This window comes from Penaeus japonicus, unplaced genomic scaffold, assembly GCF_977035675.1.
Source record: "Penaeus japonicus unplaced genomic scaffold, GWHDUDI00000001_assembly GWHDUDI00000029, whole genome shotgun sequence".
Taxonomy (NCBI): Eukaryota; Metazoa; Arthropoda; class Malacostraca; order Decapoda; family Penaeidae; genus Penaeus; species Penaeus japonicus.
This window is the reverse complement of record NW_028234431.1, coordinates 9,615,486-9,625,485: the sequence shown is the minus strand read 5'-3', so window position 1 is coordinate 9,625,485 and position 10,000 is coordinate 9,615,486. Positions and strand designations below refer to the sequence as shown.

Genomic DNA, 10,000 nt, shown 5'->3' with positions numbered 1-10,000 from the left:
GCTAGAGGGGCGCGCTGCTGTCCCTCCCAGCACAGGTACCCGCAGCCCATGGTCAGGGACCGTGATTTTCCCTTCGAGGAAGCGGCAAGTGTGGGCAGGTCAGCCCCTCGAGCGTGGGTTCTGCCGAGCATTCTTGGAGGCCGAAGGTGGGTCAGGCTCCCGGGCGCCCCTTGGCTGGGGGGGGGGGGGGCGAGTGGGCGAGGGTCTGGAACGCCCGAGCGAGGTCCTATTGCGTGGCACCGCGCCAGGGGAGGAAAGGAATGAGGTGAGAGGGCGTCGTAGGCTGTAGTGAGCGGCGCCAAGAAGGCAGAGGCGAGACGTGGGCGGCGACTGGGTAACGAGCGAGGGCTGTGGGCGGCGCGAAGGTAGCAGAGCAGGTGGTGTAGGAAGTGGTGCCGCAAGCGTGTCCCAGCAGCGACGTGCCGCAGCCCCCGCGCCGGCCCCACAGTGCCACGAGGCGTAAGGTCATTTAGCACGGCTGCATCTCGCCTTCGATTTTCTCCGAAGAAGTCAGAGCGAGAAGAGAAATCGAAGTCATGAGAAGCGTGCGAGAGCATGGAACGCGAGGCCCTGACGGATGGGTGTGTGACGTCCCAAACGGCGCGTCCTGCGGGTGCGTGACGCGTGACGTGTGACGTGGGTGCGTGTGACGGGTGACGTGCGAGGGAGACGCGTGATGTGGGCGCGTGTGAGAGTGTGACGTAGAGAAGTGTAGTCCCGGCCCACATCCGAGGGGTCGGTCGCCGCCCCCATCCTCCTCCACCTGCACCACAATAATTGATTACACCGTTGTAGCCCTTCCCCGTGGCCTCCCCTTCCCCCTCACTCCCTCCCTCCCTCCCTCCCTCCACCCTCATTCCTCACATCTCCTCTTCCCCTCCCCCCTCTCTCCACCCTCCTTTCTGCCCTCTCCCCCCAGCTCTCTCTTCCTTCACCCTTTTTCCTTCCCTCTCCTCTCCTCCCGGATTCCCTCCCTCCACCCTCCCTACCACCCTCTCCTCCTCACTCTCTCCCTCCAGCTTTTTTCCTTCCCTCGCCTTTCCTCCCGTCTTCCCTTCCTCCACCTTTTTTCCTCTCCTCTCCTCCTCCCTCCCTCCCTCCCTCCCGACACCATTCTTTCTTCTATCTCCTCTCCTCCTCCTCCTACTCCGTCCCTCCCACCCCTCCCTCCCCCTGCAGCCCATTACTCTTACCCTCCCTGAAGGTCCTCCTTCCTCCTTTCCTCCCATTAACCCCTTCCTCCGCCTCCTCCCTCCTTCCCCGCCCCCCCTCCCTCCTCCCTCCTCCCCCCTTCGCCTGTCTACGCCACCTTCGACCTCTACCTGATCCAGGCAAACATCCCTTTCCCTCTCGCCTACCTGGAGACCCACCCTCCCTCCCTCCCACCCTCCCTCCCACCCTCCCTTCTCTTTCTCCTCACCCCCTCCCCCCCTCGTTCTACCCTTCCTCCCTTCCCCTAACCCCTTTGGTCACACAAACCCACCGCTCCATCTGGCTAAATCCCGACTCTCTCTGACCCCCCCTTCCCCCTCTCCCACCCCACCCCCCCGCGTCATGTGTCAACCTCACCCACCCCTCACTCAGCTCAGGACACCCGGACCGTTAACACGCTCCCATGGTGCTCCTGTCTGCCATGACCCGCCTTGACATTCTCGTGAAGTAGCCCTTGTGGTCTGAAAACTCTTCACCTGGTGCAAGGTCCACGTCCCCGTCCCGGCTCCTGACACCTGTTCAGAGCCGGCATAGCATAGGCAACAGGAATTACAAGTCAACCTCTATAAATCGACTTTTATTAAGCATCAAGAGCGGAGTCACAGCCGGCCTTGACATCAAGCTGAGTAGACAACAGAACGACCCGCTCACCCCACAGATGAGTTGCCAAGCCTTCAAATAAGGCTACAATGGCAAGGGTCAGAATTAAAGACAAAAACCCTAACCTACCAAACAGGAGAGCAAAGCTATGGCAATGTTTCGGACTCGCCAAGGTTACAGTCCTCAAAGTAGACGACAGCAGAAATGCCTACTATGCCATTGCCAATGACGAAACAATTGAACAACTCATGACAAAACAATGCAAAGAACTCTTCAAAAAGGACCATTTTGAAATCCAAGATCCACCAGAATATAACGCAATGAGGACCATAAACATCAGGAACATTGACCGACAGATTGTCGCTTATGATGTGGATGAATTGAAGCAAAACATTGAGAGAGAAAATAGTTGGGCAAAAATAGAGGAAGTAATTAAAATACCGAGCGCACCAACAATTATCAAAGTACGATTGGAAACAAGTCAAATGGCTAAGAAAGCCCTGGAAAAAGGGATGCTGATATTACACCAGTCTATACCACCAAGATACATAGAGAAAGAAATCTTCATAAACATAGTCCCATGCTACAGATGCTACAAATATGATCACGTAGTCAAAGATTGCACAAAACCAGCAGATTACAAAGCTTGCTCAGAATGTGCCTCGGAAACTCACACGTACCAAAACTGCAAAGAAAACACTAAAAAATGCCTCAATTGCAAAGATGACCACCGCACTTTGGCCGCAAAATGCACAATCCGAAAAGAAATAATCAAAGAAAGAACGAAACAAGAGAGACAGACACTACGAAGCCAGAGAACAACCGCTCCCCTGTTACAACAAACAAATTATGCAAGGGCAGCCTCAACCAACTGCCCAGCAACTCAAACTAGCCCGGATACCATAGGTAAATCACTACCACCCAATGCAGCTGCCAGCATCATGAGTGCAATTATCTATGCAACTATCAAAGAAACTATCGAGCCAGGCAGTTTTCAGAGGACGATAGACGAGATGTATACACTGAATAATATACCCAAGGTCAAATACCCAAACAATATCGATGCCCATCAAATACTCGGCATATTGAAAACCACACATGGAAAAGAATCTGAAAAGGTATTACCCGAGCCAAATGAAAACACTGAAGACATGGAACACGAAACAAATAATAAAAGAAACAGAGAAACTTCGCCGACACAAGAAATGGCTGCGAAGAAAACGGCGAGCGAGGAAATAACGCAGCGAGAAGCAACTGAGAGAGATGAAGAATACAGACTTCCGGCGCCAGTCCAGCACCAAGTGCCAGTCCGACCGAAGACGAACAAACCCAGACTAATCCCAGAGATAAGACTAAGAGCAAATGATACAAACATCGGTATTCTCCCCAAGAATCCAACACACAATGAAATTGAGCAACTGATCCGGGCCAAGCTAGTCAAGTATAACTATTATCATCACGAAACACACGATGACAAATTCATCGCAGATCTCATCCGGAATAAAACGATTGACCTGAGCGCATATAGGGTGCAGTACATAAATGCAGAAGCCTTCAATAACATCATAAACGGGGCAAGAGGAGAACAATCCACTGCCAGGAAATCCTCAACAGACCATGACATAATGGAACCAACCAAGCAAACACGCTAGTGAATATAAATAAAATCAAAGTAATCCAACACAATGTTCTAAACTGGCGCTCAAGGAAACACGAACTTTCAAACACGTACATCAAAGAAGATCCTGACATTATACTAATTAACGCCCACTGCCTCCCTAATGAGGAAACAATAAAATTATTTGGGTATAACGTCTATCAAAGGAACATACTCAATGAAGGCGATGCAGGTGTTGCAATATGCGTGAAAAGAAATCTCAACCACAGATTGATTGATGATTTCACTGAGGACTTTCTTGCAGTGGAGCTGCAGACAAACAGAGGAAACCTAGTCATAGGAACAGCATATATGCCACCCAGACGCCCGCAATTCCCTTACCCAGATTTAATGAAAATAATGAGAAGAAAAACCCCCGCCTACGTCATTGCCGACCTAAACGCCAGACACCGAGCGTTCGGGCATAGCAGCAATAACTTAATGGGAGAAGGAATAGCGAGACTGATTAACCAAAATATGCTCACACACCTAGGACCTGACTTCGACACTTTCGTCAGCACAAGAGGTAAAGGACGACCAGACATTGTACTAGGAAACAAGAACATCCACATGAACCTTGCAATTCAACAAGGACCTCTAACAACATCAGACCATCTACCCATAATCCTGAAATTGGCAACATCCCCTATCATGATCCCGCAAAAGGAGATGTTTAATCTTAAAAGGGCAGACTGGGATCTCTTCAAAGAACACGTAAGTGAACAAATGGGAAGAGAGAACCCGAGCAACACAGCTGCTGACAAAGCATACATAGACAGAGAACTAGATGCCTGGTACTCTGTTATTGAGAATGCAATGAATAAATTCATACCGAAGAAAGCATTCACAACTCTGCCACACCCACTGACGAGTGATCATCTCAAACTGTTGCACTGGAGATATGATAACATCCTTAATCAAGCCAGACACCACGGATGGACACAAGCACTGCGTATTCAATATAGGGAAATACAAGAAGAAATGAAGAACGAAAGCAAGACCCTCTACAACAATCACTGGAACAATATAGTCAAAGAAACCGAGCTAGAATATAACAACCCCCAAAAATTCTGGGGCAAAATCAGGAGACTAATGGGAAGCAAACACTCACAAATCCCATATATCCTGAATGAGAGAGACGAGAAAATATTCGGCAACAAGGAGAAAGAAGCGATCTTCAGAAACTTCTGGGAAAATATCTTCAGAATAAATCCTCAAGACAATCAAACATTTGACTTGCAGCACGAGATATTCGTACAGAACTTTCTCTCCCATAACCTACAAAGATTAACCCCATTCCCCGAAGCAGACACAAACAGACTGAACGCCGACAACAGTCTGACAAAACCCATATCATACAGGGATATCAAAACAATAATAAACAGCTTTAAAGACAAAGCACCTGGCGAAAGCGGAATACGCAAGACAATTGTGCAACAACTCCCAGACATCGCAGTAACCAAACTCTGCAACATTTTCAATCACTCCCTTTCAATGGGCTACTTTCCAACAAAATTCAAAAATGCAGTCATGGTCCCCATACCGAAAGCAAGCAAAGACCCAAGGAAGACAGAAATTACCGACCAATCTCTTTACTCGAAATTCCAGGAAAAAGCTTCGAAAAAATCATCAATAACCGTCTCACAAGCTACATGGAAAGAAACAACGTGTTCAACAGCAACCAATATGGCTTCAGGAAAGGAAGAGGCACGCAACAAGCGATAGCCTACACATACGAAACAATTGCCCTGTCCCAGAGGAAGCGACAACCATGCAATGTTGTCTGCAGAGACATTGCAAAAGCATTCGACAAACTATGGAAACCAGGTTTACAATACAAGTTACTGCAACTCAGCCTACCAGACGTCTTTGAGAAAATCCTCTGCAACTTTGTCGATGAAAGGACTGCAACCATAAGACTTGATAACGTCACCGGCCCTAAGTTTCCATTGCTCAGCGGAGTGCCGCAAGGGTCATCCCTGAGTCCCACCCTTTTCATATTCTACACTGCTGACCTGGACAGACCGACGGACACCTGCATAGACGTAAGCTTCGCAGATGACATTACTCAAATAATTAAATACCCACTTAGATCCAAAGAAAGACTAACAACTCTTACGGGCTACGAAATCAACAGAATTAATGACTTTGAAAAGAAATGGAAAATCCAAACAAACAAAAACAAGTTCCAGCTTCTCTCAATATCAGCAACCAAGCCAAGAGAAGTAATAGTAAATCAAGAATCAATATGTTTCACTAATAAGGCAACAATTCTTGGGATGGAATTTGGCACTCGCGGAGTGTCATCGCACCTGAAAAGAAGATTGGCGATGGCAAAAAAACAATACACAAAACTGAAACGGTTCAAAGCAATGCGCACACAGATGCAACTACGCTTTTACAAGACATTGATCCGCCCAATCATGGAGTACCCAGTCATCCCACTGTGCATCTCAGCCAAAACAAACATCACAAAGATGCAACAATTTCAAAACAGAGTACTCCGGAATGCAAGCAGAAGGAACGAAGAGGACAATCAACTAACGATATTAGAGCTCCACAACAAATACAAAATAGATGCCATCAACACAAGGCTGTACGCACTCGCAGATAAAGTCTGGAGAAAGCTAGCAACGACTAACGAAGAACTAGTCCGAACATCAGAAGAAGAAAAGCACACGAATCCTCACGAAAAAGATCACTCTTGGTGGAAGAGAATTGCACCATATCTCGATAACGGACCACCAAATCCAGACTATGCAGCAGCAAATCTATAATGACTAAGGAAAACATACCACAATTATGCTAACAGTCCATAAATTGTTAATAAACAAATAAATAAATAAATAAACAAATAAATACAACAAAATAAAACAAAAGCAGCAAGTGGGTTTGCCCCACCCCTTTTATATCTACTACTGCTTCATTTTCATTCTCTCTCTTCAGACGCTTTAGCTAGCTTCCTTCCACGAATCTCCAACCTTTCCTATCCTGCTATAAAAAAAAAAAAAAAAAAAAAAAAAAAAAAAAAAAAAAAAAAAAAAAAAAACCCACCCCTTTCACCTCCCTTCCCACCCCCTCCCCGACCCATCCCCCTTCCATCCACCACAAGGCGCTGTCACATCCTCCTCCCCTCTCCCCCCTCTCCCCCCTCTAACCTCCCTCCTTCCCTCTCCGTACCCTCTTCCTCCCTCCCTCCCCTCGTACCCTCCTCCCCCTTTCCATCCTTATCCCACATCCCTACCCCTCCCTCTCTATCCCCCCTCCCATAGACCACACTCCCCTCTCTCTCTCACGCCCTTTTCCCCTCCCTCTCACCCCCTCCTCCCCCCTCCCTTCCTTCTACCACATGAGCCTCCCACTACCCCTCCCCCCCCTTTCAACCCACCTCACACTCCACCACACAATCTCTCCCTCTCCCTTCCATACCTCCCTCTCCCCTCTACCCATTATCCCCTCCTCCCCTTCCCTACCACTTATCCCTCCCCCCCCCCCTAACCACTTACCCCCCCCCCCCCCTTACCCCTTTCCCCGCCGTCAACCAGGCCAATCATGCTACTCTCACCGGCGTGGATACACCCAAGACAGCTACACAGCGCGTTAGATCTTAAGAGGCGCTCATACGAAGATGCCGAGGGGCCGTTAAGTGTATGTGTACGTGTAAGTGTAAGAGTAAGTGTATGTGTAACTGTATGTGTAAGTGCATGTGTAAGTGTATGTGTAACTGTATGTGTAAGTGTTTGTGTAAGTGTATGTGTAAGTGTAAGTGTACTAAGTGTATAATGCATGTATGTTATGATTGTGTGTGTAAGGGTGTGTGTGTGTGTGTGTGTGTGTGTGTGTGTGTGTGTGTGTGTGTGTGTGTGTGTGTGTGTGTGTGTGTGTGTGTGTGTGTGTGTGTGTGTGTGTGTGTGTGTGTGTGTGTGTGCATGTGTGTATTTATGCATGCATGTATGTATGTACTGTAGGTGTGTGTGAGTGCGACTGCTTGTGCGCACTCGTATGAGTTTGCGTGCATGCGTGTCTCCGCGTTTGTATACATACAACACATGAGTTTGTATGCATGTACCTGTGTGAGCGCATCTACACGTGTCCATTTGCGTCCGTGTCCATTTGCGTAGGTACAGTACGTCCGTATCCTTCTCCGCACCGACGTAAAAGTACCCAAGCCAAGCAGGTCACAGTGGACAGACTGGGCCACGTGCGACTGCCTGCCTGGCCATCTCGTGAGTGTTAGTTGGGGCCAGTCGCAGACAAGTCCTCTTCCTTGGCATGTACTTACTTCTTGGTTCCTGTATTATAGCTTTGTTTTCGTCCCCACTGACATGTATTTACTTCTATGTTTTTTGCTTACATGATCTTTGTCTTTCCTCACATGAATAAAACGTGTCTTAAAACATCGTATGTACATAGCTTTAGAAAAAAAAATATATATAACAAAAACAAATATATAAAAAAGAGGGATAAGAGATAACCACATTCTATTTTTTTTCTTTTTTCTTTTTTTTTTACAAGCAAAATACTGCATCTCGTGTTCAGGGGTGATTCGGGTAAATTGTTAAGTGGTTGTATTATTAGTGCGGCGGCAAACTCTCACTGCTATGCACTCGTAAAAGCACATTCTGACGGATCCAATGGTACAATAACATTACCGTGTCTCCGTTTTTCTTGCAGGATTACCTCACGCGAGTCGGGGCAAATGCATTATCTCGTCTGGGTGATTTATACATTAGGAATAAACGTGTAAGTACAGAGACCAGGGGAGGAAAAAAGTAAAGAGCACGGATGTGTTACAAACAATTTCGTAAAATTGTGAACAAAATAGAGAAAGAGGCTGGAAGATAAAGATAGTAGATAGAGATAGATAGATAGATAGATAGATAGAGAGAGAGAGAGAGAGAGAGAGAGAGAGAGATAGAGAGAGAGAGAGAGAGAGAGAGAGAGAGAGAGAGAGAGAGAGAGAGAGAGAGAGAGAGAGAGAGAGAGAGAGAGAGAGAGAGAGAGAGAGAGAGAGAGAGCGAGAGAGCAGGTCTCGAGACCACAGACCAGCCTCGAGATTCCTCATCCCGTGACCTTCTCGCATACAGTACACATCCAACTCGAGCTTTAAGAAGTCGTCTTAAAGATGACAGATACGAATCGGGAAGAGAAGGAGACGAACGATAATCAGACGAAAGAGGAGTAGAAAGATACGAAGCAAACCCGTAGAATACAGTGCGGCGTGAATGCGATGTCCAGGGCGCGGGTTGCTCACTGGTCACTGATGATTGGACAGACAAGTTAGCCCTCCCCCCCTTCCCCCCTTTCCCCCCTTCACCCCTTCAACCCACCTCATCCCCATGGCCCACCCCGCTCTCTCTCTCTCTCCCCCGTCAACCCTCCCCTCCGCCAATGAAGGGAGAGGAAAGGGGAAGAGATATTAACACCAACTATTATATCACCACGAAATATTTCCACCGTTTAATTACCTGCTGATCCCCCCCTCCCCTTCTCTCTCTTTGAAATATCTTAATTATCTATCCTTCGCTCCCCTTCCTTTTCCTCTACGTTAATTAAGAGGAACGGCAAACGGCAGATAGAAGGAGGTGACAACAAGCAACGCCGATAAAGCAGAGACGTGAGAAGCGACGATAATGACGGCCGTTAAAACACGTGACACAACTCGATTACGCCATGGCAAACAGATGCCCTTTTACGAGTATTAAACAAACGCCCGAACGCTGAAAATGATTCGTTCAAGTAATACGAAACGAGGGAGAGTATAAACGGTAAAGTACCAATGCATAGTTAATTTACGGCGATACGGAATGATTCAGAAGAAAAAAAAGAAGAACGAATACGAGGGGGAGTTACGGCCGTGAAATATCAGAGATCAAAACAAACGAACCGACAGATAACGTGTCATATTAACGACAATTAGGCAGGACCTTTAAATCGGGACAAGACGGTGATTCTCTCGCTCTCCACGTGTGTCTCTCTCTTTCTCTTTCTCTCTCTCTCTTCCTTTCAGAACCTTTCTCTCTTTCTCTTTCTATTTTTTTCTTTTTTCTTTTTCCTCTTTCCTCTCTCTCTCTCTCTCTCTCTCTCTCTCTCTCTCTCTCTCTCTCTCTCTCTCTCTCTCTCTCTCTCTCTCCCTCTCTCTCCCTCTCTCTCTCTCTCTCTCTCTCTCTCTCTCTCTCTCTCTCTCTCTCTCTCTCTCTCTCTCTCTCTCTCTCTCTCTCTCTCTCTCTCTCTCTCTCTCTCTCACTCACTCACTCGACCACTTTAAGGGTTATGGAATACGAACCCAGTGTTCCTAAATTGAAAAATTCCCGCCCAGGATAACGTCTTCGCCAAGATGATCATTGGCATCATCACACCATCACTGCCCTTTATCTCTAGGAACAACAGACAACAAAAACAAAACAAAAAACAAAGAAACAGAAGAAAGGAATATAAAATACAAGAAGGAACCACTACAACCCACGCACTTTGAAAAGAAATGGTGACAAACCTAAAAGAGAACTTACCATTCACTGGAAGCGAGGACAA

The 10,000-nt window shown here is 47.2% G+C and overlaps 1 protein-coding gene across 1 annotated transcript in view; it reads right to left on the bottom strand.

Annotated features, from left to right (window-relative positions):
• Positions 1-10,000, bottom strand: part of chn (zinc finger transcriptional factor charlatan) — a 20,606-nt gene that overhangs the window by 10,097 nt on the left and 509 nt on the right. The window contains exon 1 of the mRNA XM_043014097.2: positions 9,979-10,000. This exon is cut by the window's right edge and continues 509 nt beyond it. The gene's annotated coding sequence lies outside the window, so the exon portion shown is untranslated. The remainder of the gene's footprint in view (positions 1-9,978) is intronic.